The following is a 10,522-nucleotide window of genomic DNA, read 5'->3' as shown; positions in this document are numbered from 1 at the left end:
GAAGCCATAGGATATTTACAATTGTCGTAGGCCATTAGATCTGTTTTAAAAGTTCAGGGTGTAATTTGTTGGATATGAAGCCCCCACCCTCCACTCCAGAGACAGTTGGTGACAGAGAGGTGCAGACATTAAGTTAAACATAGTCATGCGTTAAGAGTAGGGTAAAAAATACAGATCCCCCCTTTCTAAATAAAGTTCGACTGATCTGATTTGTTGATTTCTGTTGCTATGAAAACCAGTTTAGCCAAGCTAACTAACATTGTTTTTAGCTAGCTTGCATTACCATTCAATAGCTAACAAAACATTTGTAAAAATAGCTTGCTAATCAAGCAGAACTTGTTAATGCAGGAGACTCAGAGACCTTAGCGCGTCACTAGCATCTCGTCATATCACGCAGTCGGAGCACAGCTAAATAATCAGCTGTCAGCGCTCTTGAGTACCCAGCATGCAGTGCGGCATGTCAAAATACGCAAAGACTTGTGGAAAATAGTTCGGTTACAACGGCCATGCGAGGGATTTCAGTTGTTGTCTTCGTTCAGTTAGATGTTTGTAATGTTATTGTTTGTTGGTCACCCTGAGTGTGCATGTCGTGTAGTTTAATGGGAACAGAGAGTCGGCTATTTTACTATCAGAGGCTACACTCGCAAGGAGCTGGATGTGGGCTGTACCAAGGCTGTACCCTAGCCAGTTGCCTATGAGGCTATTCTTGACATTTACTCAAGAAGAAAGTGAATATCCGTGGTTTTCAAGCCATCTTTGAGAAAGTTAGAAAACTATGTTGCGGTTGATATGTATTGATTGTGGGAGGTAATTTTTGGACGGCATCTAAACCTCATGTGGCTGCTGCAGCATTTCTGCATTGGCATGACCTGCGCTGGGATAGAGGGAAACATCATGGATGGGGATAGTGTGTGGGCAGATGTGTCTTTATATAGGGTGAAATGGAATGAGAAATGCAATACAAAATGTCTGAAAGGGGTGTATTTATGTAAGTGTCCACATTGCCTCAATATCTTTGTGTCAATAAATCAAATACAATTTTGACTGATGGTTTGTCAAACCTTATTGGCTTCAAGGTGACGTCATTCTGATGTACCATGCGCAATTTTATGCAATTTTACCTTGAAATGTCAACCGTTTCTTAACCTTTGTCCCAAAGCTGACCAAAGCTCATACTCTTCCCTTTCTACTCATACAATCTCAACAGTTCGTGTGTAGCAGAGAGGATAGAGAGACTGACTTGTGACCTTATGCTCATGAGTTCAAATCCCCATTCAGCCTATTGTTGTTGGCCAAACATGAAGTAGTTTTGCTCTCTTGTTGTCTAAGTCTTGATCTTCTACAGTGTACATGTTTATAATATTTTGCCATTTTGCGGAGGAACCCGCATCGCTGCTTGCAGCTATATTTCTATTAAAGTTCAGTCTGTGCTTTTTCCCCAAACAATAATTTGCATAGACTATGGGTGTTTAGACATTAGCCTTTTACTTCTATCATGTCTTGGATTACCATATGGCCCTGTCTGTGATTACCTACCTTTGCCTGCACTTTCACAGTTTTTGAATAACCCATAATAAAAATGAGTCATATTTACTCATGTATGCTGAGACTACACCCTTTGGAAGCAAGTGTGTTGGACTCTGACCCAGTCTCTTTCTCGCAATCTCTCTCACACACACACACACACACACAAAGAAAGCAATACAGGGATGTGTGTTAAAGTGTTCAAGGTGTGTCTCCATCTATTGCATGTGTATCTCTGTAAGGTTGTGCAATGAAAAACAAAAACTTATTGTACACAGAACTGATCTCTTTTACAGTACATGGCTAATTTACATGGATAAACATACATTGGATGGAGACACACCTTGAACACAGAGCATGAAACAACACACACACTCAAATAAAGAAGGTGTTTTCATAGCTGACAGATAGCACGCATGCAAAATCATTCCAGAAGTGTTAGTCAAAGTGGTTAGTTCCTTGTATTGCATCATGTTGAAGATTCTGCATTTCACTTTCTCAGAACCTGACGTTTGCCAGGAGAACCTATCTCATCACCAGGAGATTTGCATGGACATGGACAGGGCAACACACACACACACACACACACACTGTATGCACATGGGGTATTTGCATCCAACCGAATTGCAGGATAAGATGAGTTGTCTATACAGGAAGTATTCTACAGAGCAATTGCTTTATGACCATAGACATAAGACAGAGGCAAACTTTGTTCAGGACATAGCCTCACCATTTGCTTAGATTATAAAATATTCAGTCTACATAGTGTAGAGGATCTGAAATGTGTATATAATGTAATAAATAATGCATCATTTTAAAGAGGCTTTAATGTTTGAAATTAGCATTTGGCCATCCATAGAATCTATTCATTTTCATTTCTTATTAAGGTATTTGAACCTGTGGCATTTTGATCTACAGTCAAATGCTTTACCACTGTACCTATTCTCGTATAAGATGTCTTCATACACTGAGTAAATAAAAAGGAGGAGAGCTTAACAGAACTTCCCAGGACTTAATGATGACAGACATAAAAGAACACAAGATCATCTCACTTGTGCATACAGTCTAATAAAATGTTACACTATAACCACATGAGCACTGTAAATGTGAAGAGCTATATAATATACAACATGATACATACATTTCTGAATCAATGTCAGAGTGAAATTAGGCTCAAAAAAGCACTTTGCTAACCAAGCTTGATGTGATAGTATTAATTGATATCTCTTGATTTGCTAATGTTTGAAGAGAGGTCAGAGAGTGAGATGAAGTAGAACAGGTGAAAAATGCAGAGGATTTATTTATTTTTTATTTAGGATGACTGATGATGCAGTATAACCCATGTCAAATTGCTGCTTGGCTGACGAGCTTCACTGGGCAGGGCCCTTGGCAGCGTCAAACATTTTTTTCCTGCCCTCCATTCCAGACATGGTCTTTAAGTTCTTTCTCCAGTCGCTGTCTTCCACTGGCCTCTTCTGTAGGGGTAGTGTATAGAGAGAGAGAGAGAGAGAGGGGGGGGGGGGGCAAAGAGAAGGTGTGTCAGAGAAGGAGGAGCAAGGTAGTAGGAAAGAAAAGGGAAGAACAGAATGAAAGAGATGGGGCAATGGAGAGAGAAAGAGAGTGAGGGAGGAAAAGAGAGAGAAAAAGGGAGATGTAATATCTGGTAGTTCCAACAACAACAAAATGTGCCAAGTAGTTATCGCCAAAGCGTAAATAAACTTTGGTTTGCTTTTACATTAGGAGTCCACCATTAGGCATATTTGTCAATACCTTTACCAGTGTAATCCCTAATGAGGAATCCCCCTTGAGAATACAATGTATTTATGCTAGTCTGATAAGTTTAGAGGGCCCCTGACACATACACACACATTTTGACCCAACCACTTTAATGGCAACAAAAGCTGTTCTTTGGCCTGCAATGCTGTCATTGTCCTTCCTATACTCATCTAAGCACACAGCCTCCACCCTGCTAGAGTATAACTGAGTATAAATAGCTTTATTATCCCCACTGGGGCCATTAATTTAGCAGTAAACAGTTAAAAAGCATAAACAAAATTAAGTCACGAGACACATGCAGCTAAAATAACATACTGTTTTACTATCTAGCCACAACATACAAAAATGTGTCGCTTTCTCTACCCCCCTCTCTTTTCCTCTGTCATTCTTTCTCTATGTTCCATCAGCTTCCACACCCTTCAAGTGTCACACAGCCCTCTGCTCTCCCTGAAAGAACAGTGACTTGTCTTCATTCTGTGATGGAATATTCCGTTCCTGTTTTTCTGTACTGCACAAAAACCCTAAATAATGACTTCATCATTGCTTTCTAACCTCAACCTCTCTCTCTTTCTTTCATTCTGACTTGCTTTCAGTTTTTCTTTATCTTTCCCTCTTTCTCTTTCTTCAACCTTCTCCTTGGAATGGGCTTCTTTATTTACACAAATACTTCAGACCTGTATCATAATCTGAACTCATGACTCAAAGGTCTGACTTGCCTGGTTAGATTTACAGTGTGTGTGGCTGTGTATCATGCGTATATCTGAGCTCAAACCCAATATGTGGGTAACCAGTCACCTTCTCTGTATCCTCCTTCTTCACAGACTTGAGGTTTGTGCATAGATCCATGGACACCTTGTGCTTAGAGCCCAACAGGGAGCGCAAGATGGCATCAGCTGACACGCGCACTTGCCGCAGGTTAGGCCTCTTGAACTTCCCTCTCAAGTCCAACACCTTAATGTTCAGATCTTTGATCTAGAGGAGATGAAATGGCAGAGGGGGGGAATATAAATTAGGTTAGAAGATGAGAGGAGAGAAGATTGGGTCTTTGTCTTAGACCCCCAGTCCCATATTTTCCATGTTCTTTGTGTGAGTATATTCGTATGATTAATAGCGTACCTGTCGTTTGTTGAGTGTGACTTTGGCCTCAATGTCACACCTATCCTTATCCACCACATCTATCTTTGTGTGTAGCTCCCTGCATAGGTCCTACACACACAAATATGTGAGAGAGAGAGGCAATTGTACGGGTATTAGGAGTTTGGTATGTGTACACGTGTGTCTGTGTTTCTTTGTGTGTCTATTACCTGGAGCTGGGCAAGGGTCATACCCCCAGTGTGTAATGGAGGGTCTTTCTCTGCCAGGTACCTCTGTTTCTCCTCCTCCTTATCCACAATCTATTGATCCAGGACAACAATGACAAGTCTATCATAATCATGTTGTTCCATTTCTGTACTGCAATTAGTGATAAAGAATGAATGAATAGGAATTATTTTTCTTTGGTAAGTAAGTAAGTAAGTAAGTAAGACTTTATTTATATAGCACATTTCATACAAGAATTGTAGCTCAAGGTGCTTTACATAAAATCAATAAAAACAATAATACAAGTGATAAATAATTCAAACAATAATAAAAAATCCCAATAAGATCTCTGTTCAAGAGAGAAAACAACTTTAAAAAGTAGGAAAACCCTTTTGAGATAAAATTACTTAAATGCTTGGGTAAAAAGGTAGGTTTTAAGCTGTCTTTTAAAAATGTCTAGAGTGTTAGCTTCCCTAATATTTATGGGTAATTTGTTCCATAGTTTTGGGGCGTAATTGACAAAGGCCGAATCACCAATCTTCTTATGACTGCTTCATAAGAAGATTGGTGAGTAAACCACCTGTTTCAAAGGCCGGTCTGTCATTTGATTTTTCAGCTGCTTCTGTGTGGGCTGTGCTATCCTCTTGTGGAGAAATGTCAGCCAGGCTTAAACTCAACTTCAGCATTAGCTTTCTGGAAGCTGAAATCTTCGACTTCCTCTTGGGAGAGAATAGAAATACAGTCAGACAACTCCATTCTGTTCCACTGATACATATTTATGATGTATTTGCTGAAACAGTTCTTGACAACAAAACTGTAAAAATGTTTAAACCTCTTTCTTACATCCTGTCTGTAAAGGGAGACACATAAGAAATGTCAGACATCAAAGAGATTGAATATCCAAAACAAATAATTATTTTACGTTACACATTGCCTATTATTAGGTTAGAAATGAGCTTCAAGATCAGTTGTAATGAAAAATGTTTCCTTGTCTGTTTTGATAGGCTATTTTGTGAACTAAAAAACCTTATGGAATTATGGGGTGTAAGAGGGTATTGTTGGTTTGAATGAACTAATGTGATCAGAATGTCTAATGCTTATTATTATTAGCAGAGGAATCAAATCAAAATGTATTTGTATAGCCCTTTTTACACGCAAGCATGTCACAGAGGGCTTCACATACGCCCATAGAACTGCCCCTCATCCAACCTAAACCCTCAAGGAAGACAAGGAAAAACTCACTGCAGGAGAAAAAATTGAAGAAACCTTGGGAGGAGCAATTCAGTGAGGGATCCCCTCCTCCAGAGACGGTTGGTGAAAGAGAGGAGCAGAACACAGGCTTAACATAGTCATACAGCAGGGGAAGTGTCAATGGGTTTTGAAACATCAAAATCCATTGTTCAACTTGGTAGATGTAGGAAGGGACCGGGAAACGCGCTGTTGCCCGTCATGGAGACTGGTTTCCGGTTGGCGACCAGGTCCAGCGTTGGCAAACCGACGACCAGGCAGGTGCTGACAGCACCCCACCCCACACCACAGGGGATGTGTGGAGGGGGGACAGAGAAAAGAGAACAGGGATTAGAGAATGCCAGGAGCAGCTAACAGTTACAGTCATATTAGAATGAAATCCCCACCGGTCGAGTGTGGACTAGTGCAAAAAAAGGGTATTTGATGCAGCCCTAGACATTAAGACAGCGCCAGCCCCTCTCGGTTGGAACATGAAATCGGTTCCAGGGGAAAGAACTCTAAAATAAGTTATATTTATAAAATAAGGGTGAGAATGCCCCGTCCCCTGTTGTCACCAACTAGTAACGGAAACTATAACAATAACATATAGAAGCTTTAATTGCAATTTAAAAGTTACATGTGATACACACAGACAAACACACACCCCAGGTTTCCATAGAAAGTACATACACACATATTTATCTTTAGCAGTCATAAAATTGACTAAACAAGAAAGTTTTTAACCTAATTTGGAATGTCGAAACAGTATCAGCCTCCTTAATTGAGACAGGTAATTTGTTCCAGAGAAGAGGTGCTCTATATGAGAACGCACTGCCTCCAGCAGTTTTTTTCTTAATTTTGGGAACCACCAGATAGCCGGTATCTTGAGATCTAAGTGTCCTTGCAGGGCGATAGTTTGCAAGGAGACCAGAGAGGAAAGTGGTGCCAATCCATGCAGTGATTTGTAAGTTAGTAATAGAACTTTGAAATCAGCTCTGGCTTGGATAGGGAGCCAGTGTAAAGAGACGAGAGTAGATGTTATGCGATCAAACTTTCTGGTTGTAGTTAATAATCTAGCAGCAGCATTTTGCACCCGCTGTAAAATTTTTAAGCAAGTAATTGGGTGGCCAGAGAACAACACATTGCAGTAGTCCAGTCGGGATGTAACAAATGTATGTATTAGCTTTTCAGCATCATCCTTTGAGAGGAATTTTTGTATTTTGGCTATATTACATGGAAAAATGCAGTTCTGGTCATTTGCTTAATATGGTACTCAAATGAAAGGTCTGGGTCCATTGTGATTCCTAGATTTTTTACCAGCTGGCTTTGAGAGACTTTGACGCCGTCTAAGGTCAGATTGGATAAATTATTTCTGTATGGACCGAAAATTTGAACCTCTGTTTTATCCGAATTGAGAAAAGGAAATTTGCTGTCATCCAAGTTCTTAACCCAGAAACACATTTTTCCATAGCATGTGGTAATTCTCCAGGCTTTATAGACATATATAGCTGAGTAGCATCTGCATAACAGTGAACATTTACCCCAGAGCTTCTAATTATGTCTCCTAAAGGCAACATGTAGAGCGAAAATAACAGAGGTCCTAGAACTGAACCCTGTGGTACTCCGTATTTTACAGTGGAACTCATGGATGAGCAGCTATCATAGTGGACAATTTGTGATCTGTTAGATAAATACAATCTAAACCACTGAAGTGAAATCCCAGAAATCCCAACATAGTTCTCCATACGTTCCAGGAGAATCTCATGATCCACAGTGTCAAAAGCTGCACTTAGGTCTAGGAGAACCAGGACAGAGATAGAGCCGTCGGAGGCGAATAGTAAATCATTGACTACCTTGGCTAATGCAGTTTCAGTGCTGTGGTGAAGACGAAATCCAGACTGGAGAGGTTCGTAAAGCTGATTTGAGGACAGGTGCTCAGTGAGCAGTTGTACCACAGCTTTTTCTAAATTTTTGGAGAGAAATGGCAAATTAGAAATTGGCCTGTAGTTGTTAAGCAGGGATGTAGTGGGGGCTAAACGCACGTAAACGGCGTTTACGCACCTCCCAAAATTCGGAAATAGCGTTTATCCACCTCTAAATTGCAGAAATTGCGTTTATCCCCCTTTAAATAGCGTTTATGCGCGTTTACGCACATATAAGTTGCCTGCGCCTCGTATTCTGCTGTTGGAATAATCCGAAATAAATTTGGTGTAATTTTAAAACACCAAAGACTAAATTTCATATTGTTTAACATATAAACGCTGTAGTCTGAATCATTTCATCTGCGCTGTATGGTCTGTGACCCTCCAATCAATGCGTTGCGGCTGCGGCGGCGACACCAATCAGGATCCACGAAGTATGTACACACATACACGTTGTGAATTAGTCTACCTGTTCGGAATGGATTAATTGGCCATGGCAATCAGGCGATTTTTGAAGAGACCATCGAGTGCTCCCACTCCCACAGATGCCCGAAAAAGGCCTCAAGTACAGAGTAAGATCAATTCACGTTTGTAAACGTTGTTTTGGTTTGCACAACATCGCATTAAGACAGGGACAAACGGCTAGCCTACTATTATTAACGTTCTTTTAAATACGATAATGCAGATACAAGCCAACCTTACCGGTTCCATCCAAATAGGCCTAATGAAATGTAAAAATAAATAAATAAACAGGGTTCTCAAGCCTCTGTGAAGGGGCTGAAATGCATGTTTCTCACGGTCAATGCATGGGGGGGGGGTGGGGGGGGGGGGTGCTTGACGACCCTGTAAATAAATAAATAATACTATTCATAGTTTACCCACCTCTATTTTTACCACTACACCACTGTTGCTAAGATAACCTAGCCTGGTCCTAACCAGACTCTCGTACATTGCATTTGTACAGAGTCTGGCCTCGCTCCATTGACAAGCGTTGACTTCCTTGTAGGCGGGTACAAAGTTTAAAACTATTGGATCTGCCCAGAGCCACTCTGATCTGCCATAACCAATCGCTAGCGTTCGCCTTAGCCAATTCCTTCACCACTACTGTAACAGAACTAGCTGCCGTAGCAGGAAAATCAAACTGTTCCCGAACCCCGTGGGGAGGAGGACCACAACATCATGGCCACCAACAAAACTCAGCAAAACTTGTTCTTGCCCCGGCTTTAGCTGTTGGATATTCGGCAGCGTTGCCACAACAGACCGAATGGCTTTGCTCGTATCTTTCTCCGCCTCCATTATGGAACTACAACACAAACTAGCGCGACATCCACGTCATCGTTCTCAGCCACTCCCTCTGTTCGCTGATTCGCCGGTAGAAAATCAACCTGAAAAATCTGACTTACGTACCTCATGGCCAGACCTATGTACAGAAGCAAAAATAAAATTGAGCGGAAGTACGTAGGAGGGCAGAGCCAGGCTAAAGATAACCTGGATCCAGGTTTGTTTTTTAAGAAGGTGCTTAATAATTGCTTGTTTGAAACGTTAGCAGAACTACTTGGTCGTTTCCTTCTCAGCGTGAGAAATACAATGTGTGGCGTGAGAGCCTATTCACTGCAGGCACTGTAATAAAACAACTCTGTTGAGGTTAGATTATTCAACAACGCAAACTAGCCTCTCTGCAATTCCAAAGTTTAACATAACTTGCTATATAACCTACTTAGTCAGACTATATTATCTTGATCTTTGATGTGGAAGCTGAAAACCCTAACTATTTCATTTGCAACTAGTTAGTTTGTATCACACCAACATTATGTATTATTTCATTTGCAACTAGTTAGTTTGTATCAAATGGTTTAGCTACAGTATGTCCGTTGGTGGTTACTTGGTAACTATGTCTGCTTTAAATGTAACGTTACACAAATCTTATTTGATTTAAGGGTTACTGTAGACTTCATACTTACCCATGTTATTACTGTGACCCAGATGAACGGGTGCAGATTAACTTTGGCTTATAACATAAATAAACAAAAACAGAACGGATTCATCTTAAATGTAAATCTTTGACGTGTATGTGACGTCTTTGAAGTGTGATCAGGCTTAAACATGGTGTCTCACACAGGGTGTGGGAAGCAGGCTGTTCTTTGTGTCTCTATCTCTTCATTTTCAGAAACAACCTTGAAACTGGGTGGAGACGGCACCCGAGCAGGTGGGACGCGTAGGCAAGAACAACTCCCTGTTGCACGAGAGAACAAGCTCAACCCTCTTTTCATCTTTCTGTTTTAATTGCACTGTATAAATATATGCTGGGGAGGGAAAGATAGCCAGTTGGACTTCGTGAACCAGCCCAAACTCTGTTGCAGGTAGGGAAACGTAGACAACCCCAGAGCTCTGGACGTGTTGATTTCTAACTGCTGCATTAAAGCTGATATTATCGGACCTCTGCGACTCCAGACCACTCTTTCTAGAACACAGATTTGTGTCATTGAATACCATCATTACATATTGGAATAGACACGTTCACCAAAATGATCAACGAGTTCATGAACTTTTGTTCAATGAACGCGTTCAGGCGCAACACTGGATTTAACCCCTACTGGAGAGAGTTGTGGGAGACGACGATGATTGGTCAAAGTTGCGGGAAAATTGCGGTAATTGGTTAAAATTGCAACGTCGTGCTGAATTTGCGGGGAATTCGCGTGAATTGGTGCGATCACAACATCGCGAATTCCTGGAGGGTCTGATATTCAGTCAACTCGTCTCATTAAAAGACTAAG

At 40.9% G+C, this 10,522-nt stretch overlaps 1 pseudogene; it reads right to left on the bottom strand.

Annotated features, from left to right (window-relative positions):
• Positions 1 to 2,894: 2,894 nt before the first annotated feature.
• On the bottom strand, positions 2,895 to 9,713 carry LOC136946504 (troponin I, slow skeletal muscle-like; annotated as a pseudogene).
• Between the last annotated feature and the right edge of the window lie 809 nt (positions 9,714 to 10,522).

The sequence above is a fragment of the Osmerus mordax genome, chromosome 7 (assembly GCF_038355195.1).
Source record: "Osmerus mordax isolate fOsmMor3 chromosome 7, fOsmMor3.pri, whole genome shotgun sequence".
Lineage (NCBI taxonomy): Eukaryota > Metazoa > Chordata > Actinopteri > Osmeriformes > Osmeridae > Osmerus > Osmerus mordax.
The sequence above is the reverse complement of the archived record's forward strand: the minus strand, read 5'-3'. Positions and strand labels throughout refer to the sequence as shown.